The sequence below is a fragment of the Myotis daubentonii genome, chromosome 2, assembly GCF_963259705.1.
Source record: "Myotis daubentonii chromosome 2, mMyoDau2.1, whole genome shotgun sequence".
Classification (NCBI taxonomy): domain Eukaryota; kingdom Metazoa; phylum Chordata; class Mammalia; order Chiroptera; family Vespertilionidae; genus Myotis; species Myotis daubentonii.
This window is the reverse complement of record NC_081841.1, coordinates 46,284,807-46,310,301: the sequence shown is the minus strand read 5'-3', so window position 1 is coordinate 46,310,301 and position 25,495 is coordinate 46,284,807. Positions and strand designations below refer to the sequence as shown.

At 37.6% G+C, this 25,495-nt stretch overlaps 1 protein-coding gene across 5 annotated transcripts in view; it reads left to right on the top strand.

Annotated features, from left to right (window-relative positions):
• Positions 1-25,495, top strand: part of NELL2 (neural EGFL like 2) — a 380,423-nt gene that overhangs the window by 284,395 nt on the left and 70,533 nt on the right. The window lies entirely within an intron of this gene.

Here is a 25,495-nt window from a genome sequence, read left to right as displayed (position 1 = left end):
AGATGTGTGGGATTGCCCAGGATTTTATACTTCACAATTTATTTTACTAATTTAGAGCTCATTTTTCCTGGAATCTATAAAACTATATCAAAACATAGACTTCAAGCTCATGGCCAACTCACATCCTAGGACACATTACCTTCTGCGTTCACATTTGAGAATTTTTAATAAATATTTACCTAGCCCAATCAATATTCAGTTATTGCTTATTTACAAAATATTTAAAGTTTTCTACTCATTTAATCATTTCTCATTTAAGTCCATTCTACTTACTCTTTCTGGTGGATACTAATACTAGAAACTTAAAAAAAATATTTTATTTTTTAAATTCTTTATTGTTTAAAGTATTACATATAGTATTACATATGTCTCCTTTTTCCCACATTGACCTCTCCCTAGACACCCCTCTCCCCCTGCACACACCCTCACCCTCCTAGTGTCTGTGTCCATTGTTTATGCTTACATGCATGCATACAAGTCCTTTGGTTGATCTCTGTCTCCCCACCCCCCTCCCTCCCCTGCCTTCCCTCTGATGTTTGAGTCTGTTTGATGCTTATCTGTCTCTGGATCATCAGTTTATGTTGTTCATTATATTCCACTAATGAGTGAGATCATGTGATATTTATCTTTCTCTGACTGACTTATTTCGCTTAGTATAACGCTCTCCAGGTCCATCCATGCTGTTACAAATGGTAAGAATTCCTTCTTTTTTACAGCATCATAGTATTTCATTGTGTAGATATACCACAGCTTTTTAATCCACTCATCTGCTGATGGGCACTTAGGCTGTTTCCAAATCTTAGCTATTGTATATTTGTAAATTGTGCTGCTATGAACATAGGTGTAAATATATCCTTTCTGATTGGTGTTTCTTGGGATATATTTCTGGTGGGATTACTGGGTCAAATGGAAGTTCCATTTTTAATTGTTTGAGGAAACGCCATACTGTTTTCCACAGTGGCTGCACCAGTCTGCATACCCTCCAGCAGTGCACGAGGGTTCCTTTTTCTCCACATCCTCGCCAGCACTTGTCATTTGTCGATTTGTTGATGATAGCCAGTCTGACAGGTGTGAGATGGTATCTTATTTTCGTTTTGATTTGCATCTCTTGGATGATTAGTGACTTTGAGCGTGTTTTCATATGTTGCTTGGCCTTCTGTATGTCCACTTTAGAAAATGTCCATTTAAGTCCTTTGCCCATTTTTGATTGGATTGTTTATCTTCCTTTTGTTAACATGTATGAGTTCCCTATAAATTTTGGAGATTAAGCCCTTATCAGCTATGACACTGGCAAATATGTTCTCTCATGCAGTGGACTTTCTTGTTGTTTTGTTGGTTTCTTTTGCCGTGTACAAGCTTTTTATTTTGATGTAGTCCCATTTATTTATTTTCTCCTTAGTTTCCATTGTCCTAGGAGCTGTATCGGTAAAGATATTGCTACGACATAGGTCTGATATTTTGCTGCCTCTGGATTCTTCTAAGATTTTTATGTTTTCTCGTCTTACATTTAAGTCATTTATCCATTTTGAGTTTATTTTTGTGTATGGTGTAAGTTGGTGGTCTAGTTTAATTTTTTTGCATGTGTCTGTCCAATTTTCTCAATACCATTTATTGAAGAGACTGTCTTGACTCCATTGTATGCTCTTGCCTCCTTTGTCAAATATTAATTGAGCATAGTGGTTTGGGTTGATTTCTGGGTTCTCTGTTCTGTTCTATTGGTCTATATGTCTGTTCTTGTGCCAGTACCAGGCAGTTTTGAGAAAAGTGGCTTTGTAATATAGCTTTATTTCTGGTATTATGATCCCTCCAACTTTGTTCTTCTTTCTCAAGATTGACTATGAATTTTTAGAGAGTTTGTTCTAGGTCTGTGAAATATGCCGTTGGTATTTTAATGGGGATTACATTAAATCAATAGATTGCTTTGGGTAGTATGGACATTTTAATGATGTTGCTTCTACTAATAAATGAACACAGTAGATTCTTCCATTTGTTTATGTCTTCCTCTAGCTCTTTTTTCAGTGACCTATCGTTTTCCAAGTACAAGTCTTTTACCTCCTTAGTTAAGGTTATTCCTAGGTATCTTAATTTTTTTGGTGCATTGGTAAGTGGGATTGTTTGTTCTTTTGTTTCTTTGTTTGTTTGTTTCTCTTTCTGTGAGTTCATTATTGGTGTAAAAAAAAAAGCCATAGATTTCTGGATGTTAATTTTGTATCCTGCTACATTGCTGAATTCATGTATTAAATCTAGTAGTTTTTTGATGAAGTCTTTAGGGTTTTCTATGTTAAAAATATATTTTAAAAAATACATGTAGTTTATATATAGCTTATGCCCAAGTAAGATGTTTCTTCAGTTGAAAATGCACCTTGAGAATAAAAAGAGTGTTTTGAGTAGGAGGTCCTAATGAAATCATGTTAATAGTAGTCTTGATTACTTTGGGTCAAGTGGGTCCAGCAGATGACCTCAGAAAGTCTGGTTATAATTCCCAGGAGAGAGCTGCTGCCAGCAGTGCCTGGTGGTTTCCATCTCAGGGCGCTTTCTCCAAATCTGAGTGCCATAGAAGCAGTGCATGTTTTGCCTCGATCCTACTTGCAAAGTCATCAGGTTTTATAAAAACACCAATTGGTCAGGATGTGAGACAGAAAACGTTCTGCTCCATTTGGGAAGTGAGCATTTTGCTGAACAGGTACTGCCACTGTTCACAGAAGGATGCTCACAAGAGGGCTTGCATCACTAGATCATTTTTTTCTACAACTTCCTCTATGTCAGTGGTTCTCAACCTGTGGGTCGCGACCCCTTTGGGGGTCGAACAACCCTTTCACAGGGGTCGCCTAAGACCATCGGAAACACCTAAGACCATTGGAAAACACATATATAATTACATATTGTTTTTGTGATTAATCACTATGCTTTAATTATGTTCAATTTGTAACAATGAAATTGGGGTCACCACAACATGAGGAACTGTATTAAAGGATTGTGGCATTAGGAAGGTTGAGAACCACTGCTCTATGTGGTGTTTTCAAACTACAATTGGTTCCAAAGGTTTCTAATAGAAAACACATAGTGACTACCCTTAATCTGTGGTACTCTTTTTTAAAGGGATCATGTCCTAAGTCAGGCATTCCCAAGCTCATCGTGCATGTGAATCACCCATAGAGCTTGTTAACTTGTTTAAAACACAGATTTCTGCCCGACCAGTGTTGCACAGTGGTTGAGTATAGACCCATGAACCAGAAGATCTCTTGGCCTTTGATTCCAGGTCAGATCACAGGCCCAGTCCAAGCTTGATCCCCAGTACAGGAGGCATCCAATCAATGATTTTCATCATTGATGTTTCTCGCTATTTCTACCTCTCCCTGAAATCAATAAAAAATAAATAAAATAAAATACAGATTTCCAGTAATTAACTATCACAGGATTTGCTAGATCAAAATCAGGTCCTTTCAATCCAATGCTTCTATAAGGTTTTTATCCTGTGATCTCCAGTAGTACACCCACACCAGGTACAGTGTGATCCTATGTATCAACCAGCACCTCTGGAGACTATGTTTCCTGAATACAGTATTTTGTACTGCTTCTGATGCACTGAAGTACTGACTTTTTCAGAGCATTTTATTCATGTGGAATTTTGAAATAAAGACTGTCTCTGAAAATTTGGGATGAATAATGGCCATGTCCAATTTCACATGTCATTCTTCCACTGGAAAAAAAATGTGATGAGATTATAAAAATCCGGAGTGATATAAAATTAATTTAAGTGATGTAATATTTAATGCCAGAGCTAAAAATAACCCAATAGAATATTTAGCTTTCTCTATTTAATTATCCTTGAACTTCCAATCTAAAAAAAAAAGAAGATGATTCCAGACTTATAGTAGCTATCTATAACAGCCTAGGGTTTTGAGGACAGACATGGGTTCATAATCTAGTTGTACATTTACTTTTATGTGGTCTTGGGCAAGTTACATAACTTCTCAGCGTCTTGCATCAACTTATTCTTCACAAGTCTCCTCCAAGATAGATATTTTCTCCATTTACAAATGAGAATATTGGGTTCAGAATGATTACATTTTTTCCTAAGTTCACAGAATTAGCAGCTTGATATAAATGCCTTTCTACTCCTAAACCCAGGCATTTCCTCTGTGTCAGTACTTTTCCAAGTTTCTACTAAAGTCACTAATGCCAGAGGAGAGAGAACACCTTCATCCAGGGAGGGCCCAGAAAAGCCTCAAGGGGAAATGAAATGTCTTCAAAACCAATGGACACAGACAACAAGGGGTTGAGGGCATGAGTGGGTGGAATGAGGGGTAATGTGGGGATAAGGACACATATGTAATAACAATAAATTTAAAAAAAGAAAAAAAAGAATCAATCTAAAACTCAGTGTTTATTGCAAAGTTAAAAAAACAAAACAAACAAAAAACCCATTATGTTTTATCCAGAAAATTCATTCGTTTCTATTTTATAATACATGAAAATACTTAACTTACATACCATTGAGTAAAGTTAGTGTTATAAGACAATGGGTCATAGTTTGTCTCTGCCTTCTAGGATCTTACAGCCCAAGATCATATTTCACTATTTGGGAAGCAAGCATTCCTGCCTCTTATCTGGGAAAATGTAATACTACTATTTGCCTCAAAGCATCTGTCCTAGTTACTGCTCCAGGTTAACTCCTAACCCCTCACCTTCCAACACCATCACTTTTGTTGATGGAGTTATACACAGCAGTTGTACCCTTAAAAATAACTTTAGATGAGGAGAGACCCGTGTAAAAAATAATCTGTTCACTCATTTATTCAACAAATAATTTATTTAGGATATGTTATATGCTGAGCACTGATCTAGAAACAGGATGTAGCAGTGAACAAAATGGAGGCCTTGTCTGCATGGACATTTTGGTCTAGGGATATAGAGACACTACACATAGGAAAAGAAAGAAATATGTAAAATATCATTAGGTAACAATAAGTGCTATACAGAAAATAAAAAAGATAGTATAAAATTATTTTATTGACCTGTGGACCGACACATGACAGGTGTTATTATTATCGATATTTACTTAATTAATAAAGATAACTAACATCAGCTTCTGTATCGAGTTCCAAAATTTCAGTGGTTGCTATAAAAAGTATATTATTGCTCACTCACATCTCAGTTCAGTCTGTCAAGTGTGGAGATGGTGAGAGTTGAGGGGGAATGGGATTGGGATTCCTCAAACCAAGTCCCTGGTTGTCTCCATTATATGGAAAAACCATGAGGATGGACACCTAATCACAGAGATTCAGGGTGGTAAGAGCATGTAGTTGAGCCAAAAGTCCAGGAAGATGAAACTGGTTTGGTGAGGATCCAGCCAGACTTTTGCCATATCTGCTATCCGGCATTGCTGATACTACTAACACCAAACAATCAAACCATTTTCTATGTTTCTCTCATTTACTCAGAGCAAGAAACTCAGAGTTACTTCCTTTTTAAATCATTGCCTTCTTTCTGCCCCCCCCCCCCCCCCCCCCCCCCCGCCGCAAGAGATCCTTCACTTGGAATTCCTGGACCCCTTCAGGCCTATGTATAGACTTGGGGGCCCATGAATTCCCTGAATTTCTATCTATGTGTATATTTTTCTACAGAGAGAACCCATATCATTTAAAGATTTCATATGGATCTGTAATTTCTAAATAGTTAAGAAATAGGAGGGAGAGAATCTTTCATGAATCATAAAGAGAACTAACCGCTATTTTATTTCTGTGGTAGGTGATTCAAATTCAAATATCCAATGCCTCCTGTTTGTTTCTTTGGGCAGCTTAAGTCAAAAGACCCTAAACCAGTGGTTCCCAACCTTCTTAATGCCGTGACCCTTTAATACAGTTCCTCATGTGGTGGTGACCCCCAGCCATAAAATTATTTTTGTTGCTACTTCATAACTGTAATTTTGCTACTGTTATGAATTGTAATGTAAATATCTGATATGCAGGATATATTTTCATTGTTACAAATTGAACATAATTAAAGCATAGTGATTAATCACAAAAACAATATGTAATTATATATGTGTTTTCCGATGGTCTTAGGCGACCCCTGTGAAAGGGTTGTTAGACCCCCAAAGGGGTTGTGACCCACAGGTTGAGAACCGCTGCCCTAAACTGAGCTCATCAACTCTTCCATGACTCATGACTTATCTCTTTTCTCACGTCTGTTACAAAAACCTGGTTCTTCACTTCTATTCTTTATTTCAGTGACTGGCAGCCTTATCCACCAAATTTTCTTGGCCAGTAATCAAGGACTCATCCCCTTCTAATTGCCATTCACATCCAATCAAGTCGTTTTGCTTCTCTATACTGGGTCATTTCTTTCCATTTCAGCTGGTCCTACAGTAGTTCAGGACTCTCAGGTACAGCTCTCTGCAGTCCAGTCTCCACAGAATATCAGAGCACAGATCTTATCACCCCATACTGAAAAAATCCTTCAGCAAACTCCATTGCCCTGAAGATAAAGGTCACATTTCTGAACATCCTATATAATAAAGAGGTAATATGCAAATTGACCCTCACACCATAACAAGATGGCTGTGCCCACAGCAGAGGCAGGGTTCCCATAATGAGCCGTAAGAAGCGATCAGCAGGGACCTGAGGCTGCACTCCTGCCTGGCAGGGCTTTACAGGGGACCTCAAGCCATGCTCCCTGCCCCGGCTCCAGGCCGGGGGACCTCAGGCCATGTCCTCCACCTGGCGGGGCTTGATGGGGGACCTCAGGCTGCACCCCCCACCCCGGCACCAGGCCAGGGGACCTGAGGCTGCATCCCTCACCTGGCAGGGCTTGACAGGGGGCCTGAGGCTGTCCCACCCACCCAGCACTGGGCCAGGGGACCTGAGGCTGCACCCCCCGCCCGGGGCTGGACCTGGGGACCTGAGGTTGCTTCCCCCACCCAGCAGGGCTTGACAGGGGTGGGGCTGGCCGGATCTGGGTTTCATGTGATTTCAAGGTACACACAGGTGGGTGGGGACTTGACTCTGGGTCCCACGGTGTGCCCCAGTCTCTGACAGGAGGAAGATTCTCATATACATTTTACTAATTTTCTTTCATCTCTGATACTTCTATTATAGAGAAAGGGCAAATAGCAATATTAAAATATTTCCTCTAATTAATTCCCTTTTAATGTGCACGAATTTTGTGCACCGGGCCACTAGTGTCAAATAAGGCCCTTCAAGATTTAGCCTCTGCTTATCTACCTTCTTGTCCCTCTGTTTCCTAAACTCATTCCCATCCCCTCAGACATTGAGTTTCATGGGGGTAAAATGTGTATCTGGTTCACGTTAGAATCTATGAGACATATTATGCGGCCTGCAACTTATTAAGCATTCCACAAATATTTGGTGAATAATTTTTTTTAAAGGCATAAATAAGTGATCAATTAGAAGAGAAGGGAAAAAATGATGTGGTTGTTTCCATACTTGCTGGACATTTTCGAGTATTAGCTTAAAGAGGCCTTCAGGGTCATTTCTGCACTTTATATGGCAGATGAGGTAGTCAAGGCACAGAGAAGTGAAGTCACTTACATATGGTGTTTCATGGTAGGTACAGATCTGCAATTTAGAACTCAAGTGTTCCAATTCCTGGTCCACTGTTTCTTTTTCCTTCTTTTCTCCATTTCTTCCTTCCTTCCCTGTCAACTGCCAACTAATCCTGTTGTCTTTAACAATGAACACTGTGGCAGTTTTCCTCTCCCAAGGTAGGGAAAATATCAGATTGTCAAGATTTCCTTAGTAGAGAAATGGCCTACATTTGGCCTGCTGACGTGGGGTGCTGTTTGAGAGCCTAGAAAGGAGATTAATTCCTGGCCCAGTGGACATCTGCTGGGCCCTCACAATGGAACTGCTCAGGATGAAGTAATAGGATTTACTGGGTTTTGAAAGACAATTTTAATGTGCATGACATTTACTAACTCTTGTTACTTTAGTTGAGAAAGTCTCCCCTGAATGACCTCCCCTAATTTATTTATTCTATTTATGCATCATGTGTATATTAGTGAAATGTTTGAATCATTTACCAACTCCACAAAGGGGCTACATGTATGCTTTTTACTGATTAAAATTAATTTTTCATGGCTTTCTTTTTTAGCCACTGTGTAAAATCACCCACATGCACAGCACAACTTCATTTTTAATTAAACATCCTAATAGTCATCAGGTGTTTAACTTGGATTTAACAGGGTGATCATTTCTTGGATAACAATGAAATGTATTAGAAATCTATGTGCTGAGGCTTACCAGCTCTATCACTGCCACCCTGTATTTATTGCGCAGTTGCTAAACCTCAGCAAATGTGTTTGATTGATCTAATTAATATGCAAAGCTGTCTGATTATACTAAAAGTAAATATTTCAATCATGAGTGAAAGTATAACTCTAAAGATTTGACAGTTCCCTGCAAGTAAATGCTGACTTTAATCACATTAAATGTTTATAACTGGGAAAAAGTTGATATCAAATGGCAAACCAAAAAAAAAAAAAATGCTGCAATATCAAAGAAAAGGAGGTCAGACACTGTGGTAATAAATGGTTCCTCCCCCCCCCCCAGTGTGTAAAATAATGGGTTTCTTATTCAAACATGAGATGAGATTTTAATTATTTTTAGTGAGTAATTAAATGAATATAAATTTAAGGTGCAGTCCTAAGTGTTTCTGTATCTTTTAATATTTGTAGTTTCAAAATGATCAAAGGAAGCATGTGATATCTATGAATGTTGCTTTACTTCAAGGGTAACTTCAAATTGATCAAGGTTGATTGATTTTTAAAAGTTTATGTTATTACTGTTATAGTATAGGTGGGAAAAATCCTTTGATTCATCTATAGTAACAATTATTTTGCTCGTAGTATGTACAGTTAGCATTTATTATTAATAATGTCAAATTATATTAAATTCTCAGATATGGTTAAATTAGCACATTTTTCATCATCAAAGCAATATATTGATTTAATTTTGTAATTACATAGCTTTTGTTTAAAGGCATATTTTTCAGAAATTTACATTACTTTATATTGTTTTACATGGACTATTGAAAAAATTCAGAAGCAAGAGAAAATTCTCAAAACATTTCTACAAAGCATATCTTTTTACAAAAATTAAATTGACTCACAGTAAAATTATATTGCCATGTATATCTTTTCTTGGGGGGGGAGGGGAGACTGAGTAAAAATTTTGAAAAAATATAGTTAAAAAATAAAATAAAAAACTTTAGATACCTTTACCAATAAAGGTGTTTTTTTTAGCATTGTTTTAAAGTTATTTTGCTCTAGCTAAACTTCATATACAAAAAATATTGTTAAATAAACTTTATTGTAATACATAAAATTTGGGATGAAGGAAGTTCAGCTCTGATCCTTTCAGTGCCTAGTGACGTCAATTTTCCCAGATCTGAATTTCTCAAGGGAAGAGACAGGCCGGAGAGTGGACCATTTGGTGACTTATGTGATCTGGGGACACATCCATGGAGGGATCTGTTGATTCCTCCTGAGATGAGATCTCCAGTCGTGCTTGCTGAGACCCATCTGAACTTCCCACTTGGTCTCCAATGATAAAAGTGATTGAATTACATTGGATGAGTGAGTGTGTATTCGTGAACTTTAGATGAATTAGGGATTTAGACCACAGCATTACTTTTTTCTGTTATAAAATTTTTTAAAAGAACAAAAAAAAAGAAACTGTCTCCAAAGGCTTTTGACCATATCCTACATGTGAGTTAACTTGGGTGCTCAAAGCATATCTTCTGTTTAAGTTGGTAAGCCTTCCAATGAAATAATCCTTGATTTGCTTAAGTTATGCCAAACTTTGGTCTTCCTTGAAGCATCTAACATAGTTGTCAAAACACAGACATTGAAGTCAGAGAGACATGGGCACGAATGCTAGCGCGGCTGTTGACCAGCTGTGTGGCCTTTGCTATGTTACTTTATTTTCTGATGCCTTTATTTTCACATGTATAAAATGAAGGTGATAATGATATTTTACCTCATGGGGTAGTTCTGGAGATGAAATGAAATAATGTAAGCAAGGCCCACAGCACCATGATATCTGATGTGTGTATTATACACATTAAGTAAAATTTTATATACATATGTCTTTGAAGTGTTAGACATCCTTGAGTTAACTGGAGGTACCCTGAGATGTTATGAAGTAAGGGTTAAGAATAAGAAGTGATTCTAATTTTTGATGCATTTATAAACCAAATTTAAGTACAATTTTACCACACTTCAATCATTTAAAATGTTTAATTTACCAATACACATTCCTTGCATTTCTTCAAATTGCCTTATTGTAGCTCTCATGCAAATCTTTAAAAATTAATGTTTTTTAGAAATCTATCTTTGTACTATTCAAAAAGTAGTTAAATCTCAGTTTTAAATCTCAAGTTCATTCTTCAAATCCTTCAGGTTAATTGGGGGAAAAAAAGTCTTACTCATTCTTTGTAACAACTGAGATGAGGAAATTTTTCAGATTCTTATTGTAATGCCTACCTAATTAACGTTGGAAATGAGGACACATCATGGAGTTAAAGTAAGAGAAAAAAATGCTTTCAGGCTGTTAGAGGAAACGTCTTCAAGAAAAAAGTCAAGAGAAATTATTTAGGAATTTGGAAAAGATCGTCACTTATGCTTTAAATATATTGATAATTTTTTCATGGATCACCTTTCAATATAACTTACATTGTATTATGCCATCGAATCCCATTCTACTGGAGTCTGGGTTCTTGGAGAGTAGAAGTGAAGCCTACAATTTCATGTTTCTCACAGCTTAGCATCATGCTTTACACATAACAGGCAGTCAGTGAATATTAATAAAATACATACACTCTTGCATTTGGATTAGAAAAAAAACACAACTGCACCGGATAGAGGAAATCAACTTTAACAGTTTCATGCATTACTTGGCTGTTGATTCTAAGTTTAGTATGAGGCCAAAGTATAATGTACTAGCTCTAAATGAAAATGTAAACAGAACCTGTGTTAATAGAAACAGAGTACATAAAACTGTATAAGTAACAGTCTCCCCTGAATTCTGTATTACTTATTCCATAGTGGAATACCAGATTTTAAGAGGAGAGGTCACTGGCAAATTGGAGTGTAATCAGGGGAAAATTATCTGGAAAATGAAAGCCCTGCTAAGTTTAAGGGAATATTTCAATAAACCTTACATGTTTAACCAAGAAATTTTAAAAGATTAAAATTTGAAGGTGGTATGCAATAATTCTTAAGTACATGAAGAGCTAAATTAGTACTTGCATTTCGGATTAGATTATTATGTGAAGCTCTAGTTGTAAAACTAGTAAATTTTACTGAGAGGCAAGTTTGAGCTCCAAATATGAAATATTCTGGTCCCAAGAACCTCAGAGAAATGGGATGGACCAGCCTGCAAGCAGAGTCTAGATGACCAACTGTGACAAGCACTTAGAGCCCAGAGGATTTTGTACTGTGTCTAGATTGCCTCGGTTTATCTAAGACTTTTCTTGTTACAATTTTTCATAACAATAGCTGTTTCAAACTGCGTGTCTAGGGCACTTCCTGTAATAATGAAGAAGCAGTATAGTATGGTGGCTAAGAGTTAAGAGTAGGTTTGGCAGATGGCTCTCCGGGTACAAATCCAGGCTCTGCCACTGACTACTCATGTGGACTGGGGCAAGTTACTTAATTTTTATGCCTTGGTTTCCTTGTTTAAAAATGGAACGATAATAATAATACCTATTTGATTGTATTGTTGAGACGATTGCATTAGTTAACGCATACAAACAGTTACAGCAGTGGTTCAGTAAATGTTAGCTATTATTATGACCTTGTCCCTAATCTTTACGACAACCCTCTAAAAGAGTTACTATTACCGGAGGAGGAAACTGAGGTTCAAAAAGATTAAGTCATTTGCTCTGGGCTGCACAGACAGTACAGTGAGGAAATAAGAAATCATATCCAGGCCTAACAAACTGAAATAATCTGTTCTCTTTCTGCTCTGACATTTGGCCTCCACTGCGCCATAAATGTGACTAAAGGGCCTTTGTGACATACAGGTGCCAAACGATCTAAATTAAGCATTTATTAAGCTCTCGTGTATGCACAGCAAGCATGGCCTGTGAATGAAGATGCAGAAAGTAAAAATGCAGTATTTTTCTCTTGGGAGTTAATACCTCTGACTGCCTAATGCACGGGGGAGCACTTTATCTAAATGACAAGGAAAGAGCAGATGGGAACAAAATAATAGTAATACCTTTTAAGTGATTGGTAAGTGCTAATCTTTCTGGTATGGGAACCCCAGAAGAAATTGCTCTCAAGAAGAATAAATGCGGGAGCTGGAATCCCAGCCGTTGTAATTTTCAGGGGATAGCTTCGTGATGAACTCCTCCTGGTGGGGCTCAGGAGGCAAGCAAACAGCTGATTGAATGTGTGAAAGTACGCACTCCGGTGTTAGCCCGGGTTTTCATAGCCAATTTTCTCAATCTTCACGTCTGAAGATAATTATAAGGCGGAGTAAGAGTGAACTTGGACCTCTTGTTTAATCAAAGTAACAAAACAAGTTACAGGAATTCTCTGATTGTTTCAGTCTTTGAAAATATGGAGCCTTTTGTTGTCCTTCTTAGGTGAGGCGTGTTTTCATTTGCCTCGAGCAGCCTTTGAGATATAAACCACTCACTCAGGCATGTTTTTTTGCTTCAGACGTTAAAAGGCTCAATTCCAGTCTTAAAATAAACATTGCCTTTGTGTTTTCTATATAAAGCTGAATGCGTTTTTAGTGCTTCATTCATTTTCTTTAAAATTTTTTTATTCAAAGAAAAGAAAATATGTTGACTGCAACTGTTTGTGTTTCTTTTTGCTTAAAATTCAAGTCAATCAAATGGCCTCTCTAAACAAGACAATTTGTTATTTATTATGACCATCTCGGTTTTGACCATTTATAACAAAAATAGATTAATTAAAATACAGAGCCTATACCGTGTAAATAGTCCTGCATATGCAAGAATAAGTTACATATTACAAGATGCTAAAACGTTTACTTGGTGAAAGATGGGAAGGTGACCCTTTCCATAAATCATAAAACTTAATTACAAAAACTTAATTACAAACCAAAGGGTACTGATTCTGTTACAGGGGTAATTTTGTACCCTCAATTGAGTGAGAGGCAAGATTTAGTAAGTATCTAAAATCAAGTATCAATCAACTAATTGTAGCTTACATAGGAGCAGCATGGAGAGAATTGTTAATTTTGTTGAAACTATTAATACATATTCATAATATATCATCTGAGAGCAGATCTTTATCTTCAAGTTTACATTCTTGAAAGGCAAATAGAAGGGAGACATTTGTTCCACACTTGTACTCATTTACTGTGGACCTCACCCCTCTACTGGCATGGCTTTCCTGGAAATCAGATATAACTTCCTAATTTCTGTTTCCAAGGTGTTCAAATGGTTTGACCTTTCTGCAGAGTGTTCACATTCATCGCAGCAACCCCCTTTGCTTTCCTTGACGTGACATTTTCTCCAGCCTGTATTGTATTGCCGCAGAAGTAAGTGCATTGCCCAAGGTGTCATAACTATCAATTTGAGTTTGGAGTTAAACACAGGACAGCGGAAATCCAAAGCCCATCTGAAAAGCACAGCGCTGAATTCCCCGCATGGGCTACTGCACACGTGAGTTCTTACTGCTGCTGCTCTTCTGCCTGTTGGACTAACTTTCTTGCATTTTCTTCTTCTCATCTCCTGAATGTGGAGACTAACTTACACACTTGACCTTCTCTTTTCTTTCTTAATGCTTTCTTCTATGTGAAGCTCGACCACCCTCAAATCTTCAAAAGGAGTCATCCTATGCAGACCCCTACCTCGCCTTAACTCCCACATCTCAAGGGGCTGCCTTCTAGTTCCTCCTGGACAGTCTGCACTTGGACTTCACGGCGCCCTGCATCCCTGTGCTTTCCTTCCTTCATATTGGAACCACCCAGGCCTGACAAGCCACCTATCTCCTTTGCCAAACTGACTCCCCTCCCCTTCAATTACCCTGTATTGGCATTCATCTTCAAGCACAGGAACATTCTCTTAAACTCGTATGGGGCTTTGTTCAGTGCTTCATGGAAATCAAATCACATAATAGATTCTATGACTAAAAATATTGGGCTAAATGTAGATAAAGGAGATAACTATTATGACATTCATAAATAGGCTACTTAAAAATTCTGCTGAAATAGGGAAATCATGTCGCACCGTAAGCAGGATGTTACCTATGTGGCCTGTATCTCTGAAGTGATGAGCCTGGGCTGCATTGTGGATGATGTGTACCTGTGTCATTCCCAAAGACCTGAAAATGCAGTGTGTCACCTTTCCTAATAAGTGATGTTGGCTTTCATAAGGAGGTGTGTGTTGGAAGAGAGCAGATGCTCTTGGTTGATAGGGGAAGCAACTATAAGCCTAATAAATGACTTACTAATTATAGCTCTCAACATGGTTCTGAGAAATGTGGCCGCTCATATATGCAAAAACAAATCAGCAGTACTCACTTGTACATTGGACTGGGCGGAGTATATTTTGAACTATGAGATATGAGCTAAATGGGCATTAGGGACTCAATGAAGGAAGTGTGAAGAGAGAGAGGCAGGGGTACCTTCTGAGATGGGCTGGGCCTGTGAAGAAAGTGAGACTGAAACTGGTCACCAAACATTTGAGTAACAGAGATAACCATTCGGTAGGGAAGAGTATGGTGTGTCATAGGTGGAGCAAGTTGGCAATTTCAGGCATAAGAATGGGTCTGTGTAAAGTTTCTGGGAGCGGAACTCAGGCATTCTGGTGGAGAAATTTTGGGTTGCTTTTGTTGTTACAAGCGAAATCAAGAATAATTCTTAAGAGAAACCTTGAAGGATGTACTTTTAGCAGCATTACTTAAAAATAGTGCTTCTTTGGCCTTGAAAAGACTTTCTGTAGCAAACTTTTTCATCCTTCTCTTTGAATTTCAATGCCATAAAGGCATGTTTTGGTGTCCAGCAGTTCTTTTTTTCACTGAACTGACTGAGAAGAATGAGCAGGATAAGTTTAGACTTGAGAACAAGTTTTCAGAATGGAGGCAGGCCGACATGGTGGAGTGAGCTTTGGGGTCAGGATGCTGGGGTTCGCTCTCCAGCTCCATCACTCACAGACTCTGTGATGCTGAGTGACTGCATCTCCCCTAATCTCTGTTTCCTTCCCTGTGAGGAGTTCAGAATGGTAGCTTTTTGATGAGTATGTTTATTACTTGAGCTAATTCATGCAATACACTTATTAACACAATGCCTGGCACAAACTATGTGCTAAATAAATGCGAACTATTAAAATTAACTGAAGAAAAGCATAGAGAAAGTTGCTTAGATGCATTCTACCAGGGAGTGAGGGAGGGGAAAGTGGAGAGTTATTGCATTGTGAGTACTGAGTTTCTGTTTGGGGTGATGAAACATTCTGGAAGCTGACAGACACATGCCTGGGTTGCAGGTTCAATCCCCAGTAGGGAGTGTGCAGGAAGAGCCAATTGATGTTTCTCTCTCATCAATGTTTCTCTCTCTCTCTCCCTCTCCTTTCCTTTCTCTCTAAAAAAAAGTCAATAAAACATATTTTTTAAAAAATGGTTACATAGCCCTAGTGGGTTTGGCTCAGTGGATAGAGCATTGGCCTGTGGACTGAAGGATCCCAGGTTCAATTCTAATCAAGGGCACATGCCTGGGTTGTGGGCTTAATCCCCAGTAGGAGGCGTACATAAGGCAGTTGATGAATGATTCTCTCTCATCATTGATATTTCTACCTCTCAATCCCTCTCCCTGCCTCTCTGAAATAGAAAAAAAATATACTTAAAACATACTTTAAATGGTTAAAATGGAAAATTTTATGTTTTACGCACACACACACACACACACACACACACACACATTAAAATAAAAGAAAGCTTATAAATGATGGTTGTTATTTAGGCTCAAATTCTTTTTCTTTTGTTTTTTGCCTAATGCCAGGAAACACACAAATGCACAATTACAGATATAACAGACTAACTACTTTCATCTTGTGGTCCAAATAGGAAGCTCTCTGAGGCAGGGTACCATCCAAGATGTCCCCGAGGGGCTGGGAGCTCATCATAGCAGTCCGAGGAGCCCCTGGAATGCAGGGTCAGGAGACAGGTACTTGCATCAGCAGATCCCCGCAGCCTCGCAGTGGAGCGTGGCTTGAGAGCTTTGGCCCTCCTGATGCCCCAGAGAGGAGGAACGGGCTGTATGAGACTAACTCAGCCATGATGCTTACCAGTCACTTTCAGATGTGCCTGATTTACTTCCCCTCCATCTAGGTCAAGTGATCAAACACACAGGCTCAAAATGTTAACTCACGCTTATAGCATCATAGAAATTATGTACCATTTTAGAACCAAAGGTTTTTACTAGGTTAGCAGTAAGTAGACTGGTGATGATCAAGAGGACGCATTATGTGGTATTTAAAGCTGAGGAAGGCTAGACTCAGGAAGGACTTTTTCCCTCCTGAAATTTCTTCCCACTGCTTGATGGATTAAAAAAAAAATCTAGAGTTATTAAAGAAACATAGATCTTTTGCTACCTTGGAATTACTTAAATATAAAATCTGAGCTCTACTTGCACCATAGAGTTATATTATATGACCACAGAAGCTCTCTTTGACTCTGATTCTGTGAATTGTCCCCACCCAGCATCCCTAGCCATGGAAAGAAAAGACAGAGATACCAGCTTAAATCATTCCTTTTACCAAGCTATAAACATATATACAGGGGTGGGCAAAAGCACATTTATAGTTATATTATAAATAATAAACAACAATATAAGAATAAACTGTTTCAAGTATTCACAGCTATAAGCCTACCTTTGCCCACTCCTGTGTGTGTAGTAAGATATGTGATAATTTTGCAACATAATATGAATTTAATAGATTTAAATGATTATTAAACTAATTTTTAAGCTGCTGTTCATCAGTAAATAATCATGCTAATTATTTTAGTCTCATTTTATTCTGATTGAGGTAGTTGTAACTTTATATTTAAGTCAACACAACACTCAATAACTGGTGTTTTAGTTTAGGGGTACTGGTTAACTTGTATTGCATGTGAGGTGGTTATGCATTGATTCCTTTCACACTCATGTACTAGCACCTACTTTATGCAGGGCACTGTTTTACGTACCAGAATATGGTGAGGAGAGAATTGGGCAACAAATTTTCTCTGATGAAGCCTATTCCAACTCCCCCGCCCCTCAAATATAACCCTTATATCTTAATAATTTAAGGTATAAATAAATGGTTATATAAATAATTTAATATGCTATAGGAGAAAATGGGAGATTAGCTACTTCAATGCACTTATTATTGTACTTGACATAGGAACCCTGTGAAATAATTTTAGTATTCCTATTTTAGAGAGGAAATAGCCGTAAGACACTTGCAGTACAACTTAAAATGTAGAGTTTTTTATCATAGTATGAACTGTATCTAGCATGGCCAGGCGTGTACCTGAGGAGGGGCGGTGAAGGATTAAAGAAAACAGACAAGGGAATACAGTTGGGGTCAGGTGTATCACTGTGCCTGGATGAGGAAATAGTGACACAGCCTGTAAGCTGAAGCTTTATTTTATAGTCAGATCACACAAAGCAAAACAAGGGTAGGACGTTTACAGTGTTTTTGTGAATTTCAAATCTGCTTCTTTCCTATTGTTGCCATTCTCTGAATTTTATAAAGCCTTGTTTTGATAGAGTTCAGACTTGCTGCACTCCCCTGCAGCCCACATCCCTTAGCTACCTAGGCCTGCAGGGTCGGACTATAAGGTCAAGCTTACAAACATAGCCTTTTGGCTATAATTGTGTCGGGAGGGCTTTGCCCTCCAAGCTGGGACTTGTATGTGGCTTTGCCACAAGTCAGTCTGAGGCTTGTTCCTGTCCAAAGGCTGTAGCTGCTCTCCACAATAGTAGTTATTTGGTAAATTCTGTAAAATGATTTTAAGTATCTTAACAAAATGTGGGAGAAATTTAAGCATCTGATGGGTATATAGATAATACCACTCTGATTATTGGCTATGAGAATAATTCATTTCAAAACTTAACATAAAAACATTTGTTTTAAGAAATCATACATATACACATCTATATGATACTACAGGTATCTAACTATCTAGGCCAGGGGTGGGCAAACTTTTTGACTCGAGGGCCACAATGGGTTCTTAAACTGGACCGGAGGGCCGGAGCAAAAGCATGGATGGAGTGTTTGTGTGAACTAATATAAATTCAAAGTAAACATCATTACATAAAAGGGTACGGTCTTTTTTTTTTTTTTAGTTTTATTCATTTCAAACGGGCCGGATCCGGCCTGCGGGCCGTAGTTTGCCCATGGCTGATCTAGCCTGTCTTCAATGTCTGTTGCTTCTACCCCACTCACTAGAGCAGTCTTTTCAATCAGAGGTGATTTTTTCACCCACAGAACACATGGCCATGTCTGGAGGCAGTTTGGGTAGTCACAACTGGGGAAATGGGGATGCTACTAGTGTGCAGTGGCTAAAGGCTAATGGTGCTGCTGGTCATGCTACTGTGCACAGCACAGAGCCCCATCACAAAGAATCACTTGAGTTAAGGTTAGAAAACCCTACATTAGAGGTAACCACTATTAACTGTTTGGTGTGTAAGCTTGCAGATCTTTTCCATGTATTATACACACAGGAATATGTTTATTCATTTGCTATGGAAATGAGGTAATATTGTATATATTATCCTGTGATTTTATATTTCTATTACTTCAAGTTTGGGGTCTTTCAATCAATATAGTTAGTTCTATTTCCCTCTGACGAACTGCACAGTGTTTTCTATGTATGTGTAAATGTATCATCATTTATTTAACTCTGTTCCTAATGATGGGCATTTAGGCTATTTCCTTTTCTTTTTTTCTTTTCTTTTTTTGCTATTTCAAATGGTTGTAGTGACATTCTTACATGCACATTTTTGTAATGTAAAAGTAAAGTAAAGTAGAGTAAAAGGATTTCTGCAGGACTGTTTCCAGGGACTGAAATTGCAAAGTTAAATTGCATGAACATTTAAAAATTTGGTACTGCCAAGCCCTCCAGGAAGTATATACCTAAGTTATATACTCAGCAACTGTCTGTGAGAATGACAGGACTATTTTCAACTTTGTAAGTGTGTTTTCCTCAAAAGGAATATAACATAAACAAACAAGATCATGCTCGACTTCAAGATGTTTCAACAGACAAAGCCACAAAAAACTCGTCAACCTGTATCAAAGAACGTCATAATGGTCATTAGAAAGTAGAATGTGATGGTCACAGAAATGATTCTGTTGCACGAGCAATAACATTGGGAGGACTAGCACCCTTGGCCGGTGTACCCTCTGGCTACACTGTGCTGGGGAATTTACCAGAGAGGTAACGGGTTCTGGATGCCCTGTTACCCTGACCCACTGTGTCATCTCCTTCACCTCACCACCCAGTAGCTGAAGTAACAGCAATTGTCCACAGAATTTATAGCTAGTTGGCTTTTCAGTCCAGCAGAGGAAAATAAGCCAGAAAACAAGTCACCCACTGAGATCATTAGAATAGAAACCATGAATAGATGAATTCTAAGAATGAGAATATTTTTGGCCAGAAATGAAATCAGGGAAATATGAATTAAATAATCTCTTCCCATAAACTTTCCCAAACAAAACAACTCTATACATAAGGCCCAGATACATAATACAAGAATGTCTTGCTTAACCCCCTGCTTTTTATATGAATCTGAAAAGGCTGGTTATAAAACAATATAAATTTGTTGGCTGAAAGAGTGTTGTATAATAGATGATCTCAAATTGCATGCTTGTTTTGTCAATACACCATAAAGAAATCTCTATCACGCTGTCATTTATATGACATTTCTCACACTTTTCTCTGTCACTAAGCTATTGATCCTACAGGAAACTTACTCTGAATAGGCACTGGGGTTACAGTGTTGGAAAAGGTAGAGGTTTCCTCTCCTCATGGAGCTTACATTTTAGGAGGAGAAACATACATTTAAAAGTCAATTCTGTAATTATTCACTATCTTTGTGCTAAGAATTGGAGGTGATATGAAAAGATATAACAGGATACCTGACCTAGTTTAGGGAGGGAGTGGGGGAGGCATCCTTAAAGAAGTGATAGGAGAACCACCTCACTTGTACCTTCGAACACTTACAACATTTTCTATGACACGTAGGGTACATTTCCTATATTCCTAGTGTTTGTATTTATTGTTAAAAAGTAAACTTCCCTATAGAGTGAAAGCTTCATAAAGAAAGATAATGACATTATAAATATTTGTCTTTTCATTAACAGTTAGCACCGTTCATTTATTTGTTTATTTACTCAGTCAGCAATGCCTAAGATGTACCTATTACTATTCTCAGCCCCCGGGTGATGGTAGTGACCTGGCAAGGTCCTGCTCTCACAAGGTTTACATTTTGGTGGGGGATTTAGACAACATACATAAAATAAATAACATGTAGTGTTAAGTACTATAAAAAATACATACACTGATGTGGTAGAGTGTGAACATTAGGGGTCAGGGAAGTCTTTTTTTTTTTTAAGAAATGGGGTTAAAGCTTTGAGTTTCATGCCATCAGACTATACAACTTCCCAACCTTCCTTGTTGTTCACTTCATTTCATTCACTGAAGATTTCCAAGTCTGGCAGACCATCACCTTCCAACGTGCCCTCCTTGGCTCTCACAGTTACGCATGTGGATGACCCAGCCATACCACGGCTTTTCAGTTCTTTGATCTTCTCACCTCCTCAGCCCTGCATTCCCATGCTCATAACATTGACCTTGCCCTCCCCTATAACTACATCATCCCCCAAATCTTACTTTCAAGCATCTTATTCTTGGTCTACTCTCACCTATCCATCCATCTCCCATACTCTACTACCTCTACTCCATTATTGTTTGACTTTATTGAGAACATTAATCCTTTTATGCAAACACTTTTCCACTACTCACCTGGATTCCATGGTTCATCAGTCTCAATGTTTCTTCATTAACTCTCTTAGCCTTTCTCCCTATGTTGTATTACCCAGCAAACCCAGCTCTTGTCAAATACAGCCCTGGCTTCCTCCACTCTGCTCCTGAGCAGCTGACTATGGCTGAAGTAAAACACGCACTTGCACTGATGGGCCACTCTCCGAATTCATGAGCACAGATGACAAAAGGGAATGCAAAACTATCATTCCTTAGAATGTTATTTTCCACTCTCAGGAATAACTACTTTATGCCCATTTTTGTCCCATCAGGCTTCTAACAATTCTATCAAATTACCTTCTCAGAACTATTATCGACCCCCTACTATTGTTGACCTTAGGTTAACTTCTTGGATACCTAATTGAAAAGGAAGAATTCGCCTTGAAAACATTTGGGGAAACTCCACACCGTTTCTCAAAAATGGCTGCTATAGCATTGTGTTTATTTAGCATGAGCTTAAAATTTTGGTGAAATTAAATTTTAAAGATTTTAGCCATGACTGGATACTCTATTTTTCTTTTCAATATTTACATGTAATTTGATCTTGCATCTTCTTTTGCCCAATGAAAACCTTTCAGTATATTTCTATGATCTCTGTGTTCAAATTAAATCCTATTTTCAATCCTATTTTTCAGTTGACTTGTATTACCTTGTTGTAATATTTCAGGGGGAAAATAGCTCCAAGGCATAACTTTCACTTCAAAAAGGACTCTTGCCCTAATGGCGGGGCTCAGTTGGTTGGGCACAAGTCCTCTGCATTGGAATTGCTGGTTCAATTCCAGGTCAGGGCACATGCCAGGTTGCCCAGTAGGGGGTGTGCAGGAGGCTGCCAATCAATATTATGTTCTCACATTCATGTTTCTCTCTTCTCCCTTCCTGTCTCACTATGCATATTTTCATTCAAAATGCATATTTTATTCTTTCAACTAGTCTATAAAAAGACAAGTAGATAAAATGAGTCAATTAATGATTTTACATATAAATTTTTAAGTATTAAAAGTTTTTTTTATAGCTAAGACTCATTGTACCAGAATATATTTTTCAATGTGTGGGTTAATTGTCAGTGTTTAGGCGACTATAAAGAAATCATTCCAGATATTAAAAGGAGTGTTTTACAATAAAATCTTTAATGAAAAGATAACTTCTCAGTTATGACTCGTTATAACCCTTCATTAGTTTATCCTGCCTTTAATTTATCAAGGGGCAATGTAGATTGTAAAGTGAAATTGCCTTTTTGCTTTTAAATTAAATTTCTGTTAAGATGAAGTGTTCTAACTACTTTTCCTGTAATTAAAACCTACGTACACAAGAGTAGTTGCCCATTACTGGTACATTGGTTTGCACAAACTGATGGCTTTATGTATAGGCTTTAATTGAGAATTACTAGAAAGTTTTATTTATTCACTGAGACCTAAAATTACATGCATATGTAAATAACCTAACATAGAAATAGAATCACTTACATAATTGAGAAAACCTTCTAGAAGTTTAAATGTAAGTAGTCTTATGCCAACACTTAAACCTTTAAAGAATTTGTCTCAAAATGAGGTTAACATGTAAATGTTTTAGTCTATTGACCATTTCATATTAATTTTCTTTTCTATACTTACTTAAAAAACATTGCAATAATTTAAAATTCAAACTTAAGCTCCTTCTACTTCTAAGGGCATTTATTATATAACAAAAGATGAAATATATAGCTCACAAGCAGTAAAACACTTGGAGGTTTCCATATAGTGATTTTTTTAATTTAAAGCCAATTTCCAGAAGTTCAACAGGCCTTCTAAGTTTTGTTTCCTATATTAGTACATGAATATGTCTGAATAATAATTTATATTTTAAAAATGAGGAGCGATTTAGGACGATATCATTTAGCTAAGGAAGTAAATTGCTTTTGGCTTAAAAGTAAATTAGTTTTCCATGTGATTTCTGGGGAATAATATATATATCAGAGGAATAAATTCATGCATTGGTTTCACTATGGTATCAGGTTTTCTTAAAATCATTTGTAGATTTACTTATCTATAGTACCCATATCTTATTATCACAGAATGGTTGGTGAGTATTGGCAGACAATCCATGAGCTTGACCCCACTTTGCATTATTATTTTTTAAAATATGTTTTTATTGATTTTAAAGAGAGTGAAAGGGAAAGGGGGAGATAGAGAAACATCAATTGGCTGCCTGCTGAATGCCCCCTACCAGGGATTGAGCCCGAAACCCGAGCATGTACCCTGACCTGGAATTGAATTGCCGACCTCTGGGTGCATGGGATGACTCCCAACCAACTGAGCCACACCGGCCCGGGGCCCACTTTGCAATCTTGAAATAGACCAGTTTCTTGGAACTTCAGAAGGTTCACCAGAGGCCATTTTCTGAGAGACAAGGTCTATGTTGTATGAGAAGAAAAGATGGGAGAGAGCGCATCTGAGGTTAATGGAACGGCATTTGTCCTACCTCTGTCCCTTTAGAGTACTTTGTGCTGCCATCTCTGTGGTGGTTTTCTGTAAGCGCCTGCATATCTGTAAGTGTTGACTCCCCTGGCTCCCAATTCAATCTTAACAGACACCTCTTTCTTCCTAAAATCAATGTGAATCTTCCACATTGCTCTGATGAACCTGTAATAGAAAAATCACATTATGCAGTTCAAGAAGGTTATGTCAAAATAGGAGCCTCTAATGAAAATTGAACCTTAATTTGAAATGGGTACAAAGCCCATGCAAACTGACTTATGAAGAAGTGTCCCCTCTAAACATACTGTCGTAGCACATTTTAAAAAAAAGTATCTTTATTACCCCAAGAACCAAATCCTATTTCTTGGCTTCAAAAAAATCTCCTGGAGAGCTTAGATGATCCCATAAAAATAGCCTCATAAAAATGATGTTGTTATAAATATTTGAATATGGCTTAACAGTTTCATGGAGCTATGAAGTACATTATGTCTTTTGACCCTCTAAGGAAGCCCTGTCTTTATGACAGATGTTCCCTATTTTAGATGTGAGGTACTTCAGGCTTAAAGATGTTACCACATTTCTTTTCTCTGGTCTCACACAGCCAGAAAGTAGCAGAACTAGCAATTAAATGTATTTTCTTCTGATTCCAAATGTGCCTTAAAAAACAACTAACTCTGCTGATGTAATACTGTGAGAGAGAACAGTTTAACCAGGTCAAACTAAACAGCGTTAAAACTAAACCCATACGTTAAGGAGCAGTGCTAAATAACTCCGCATTATGTAGTAAGGCATCCGGATAGCTGCAGATATGAATTTTCGACGCAGCGCCCTACAGGACCTGTTAGAATATGATTCTGCTCAATATCAGTTTATTACAGCTGCTCAGGGGTTCCTGATGAACAGGTATGAGGCCGGGGTACTAAGTATTGCACTTGTTTCAAAGCACAATGGTACCTTTCGTGCCTTTTGGCACATAGCAAGCTGGGGTTTCAGGTACCTGCTTGCCCACACACTTGAACAGATTCAAAATTAATTTTTGAAAGAAAGAAAAACTGATCTTAATTGTAAGTAGTCCCATGGAACCCCTGCAAAAGTAAGTGAACTAATTCAAACTTCTGACTTTTTACTAAAATCAATTTGGCTGCCCATGTGCTTAAATCTAAAGCAATATGTTCTCTCCTCAATCACAAAACAAAATAATCACATTTCAAAGACTAATCATAAAATTAAAATTGGAAATGGTTTTGATCTAGCACTTGCCAAAAGCTGGCTTAAAACCTTTGATATTTTTAGAGTGATAATTAAAATGAAATATCAAAATCCATTTCTCTCATTATTCTGAGCTTCATCCTTGTATTGAGTAAGGTAATAAAAAAACACAAGAATATAAAACAATACCTTTGAGAAAGGCCTTACTGAGTTATGATTGAATTTAGGAGAGATAGAGAAAGTAGGGACTTTTTTTTTTTCTGTGGAAAATCAGTAGTAAAACTTTGGCCATCACCTTAAGACATTTCTCTTATAAATTACTTTTAGGATTCAAACCAAGATAGTCCGTTTCTTCAGGAAGACTTATATGCAGCATTTTGCTGGATGTTAAAAAAAACTCTTCATGTTTCCCTTTGCAACTTTGTTGCCAGGAGACTCTCTTGCCTCCTGTGCCTGACTCTCTCCTGGGAGGCTTTGCTGCCTTCAATTTTAATTAGTTATACTTCCTTTCAGAAGTGTGCAAGGTGTACACCGTGATTGACACACACCTCTAAATTGTGAATCAAATCAAATCAGGGTCTAGAAGAAAAAAAAGAGTGGAATAGCCTCCTTATGACTTCACTGTGGTACTCTCATTGCTTTTAAGCCATTTTATTTTATTTCTCTTATCTCTCTCTTTATATCCTTAGGATTTTTTTTTATACCTGGACCAATTTATCTACTTTAAATTTATTTTCAAAATTGAAAGTTACATTGTTTACCTATACTTGAAATACTCTGTGATAAGATGAGGGTTGTTTTGTTT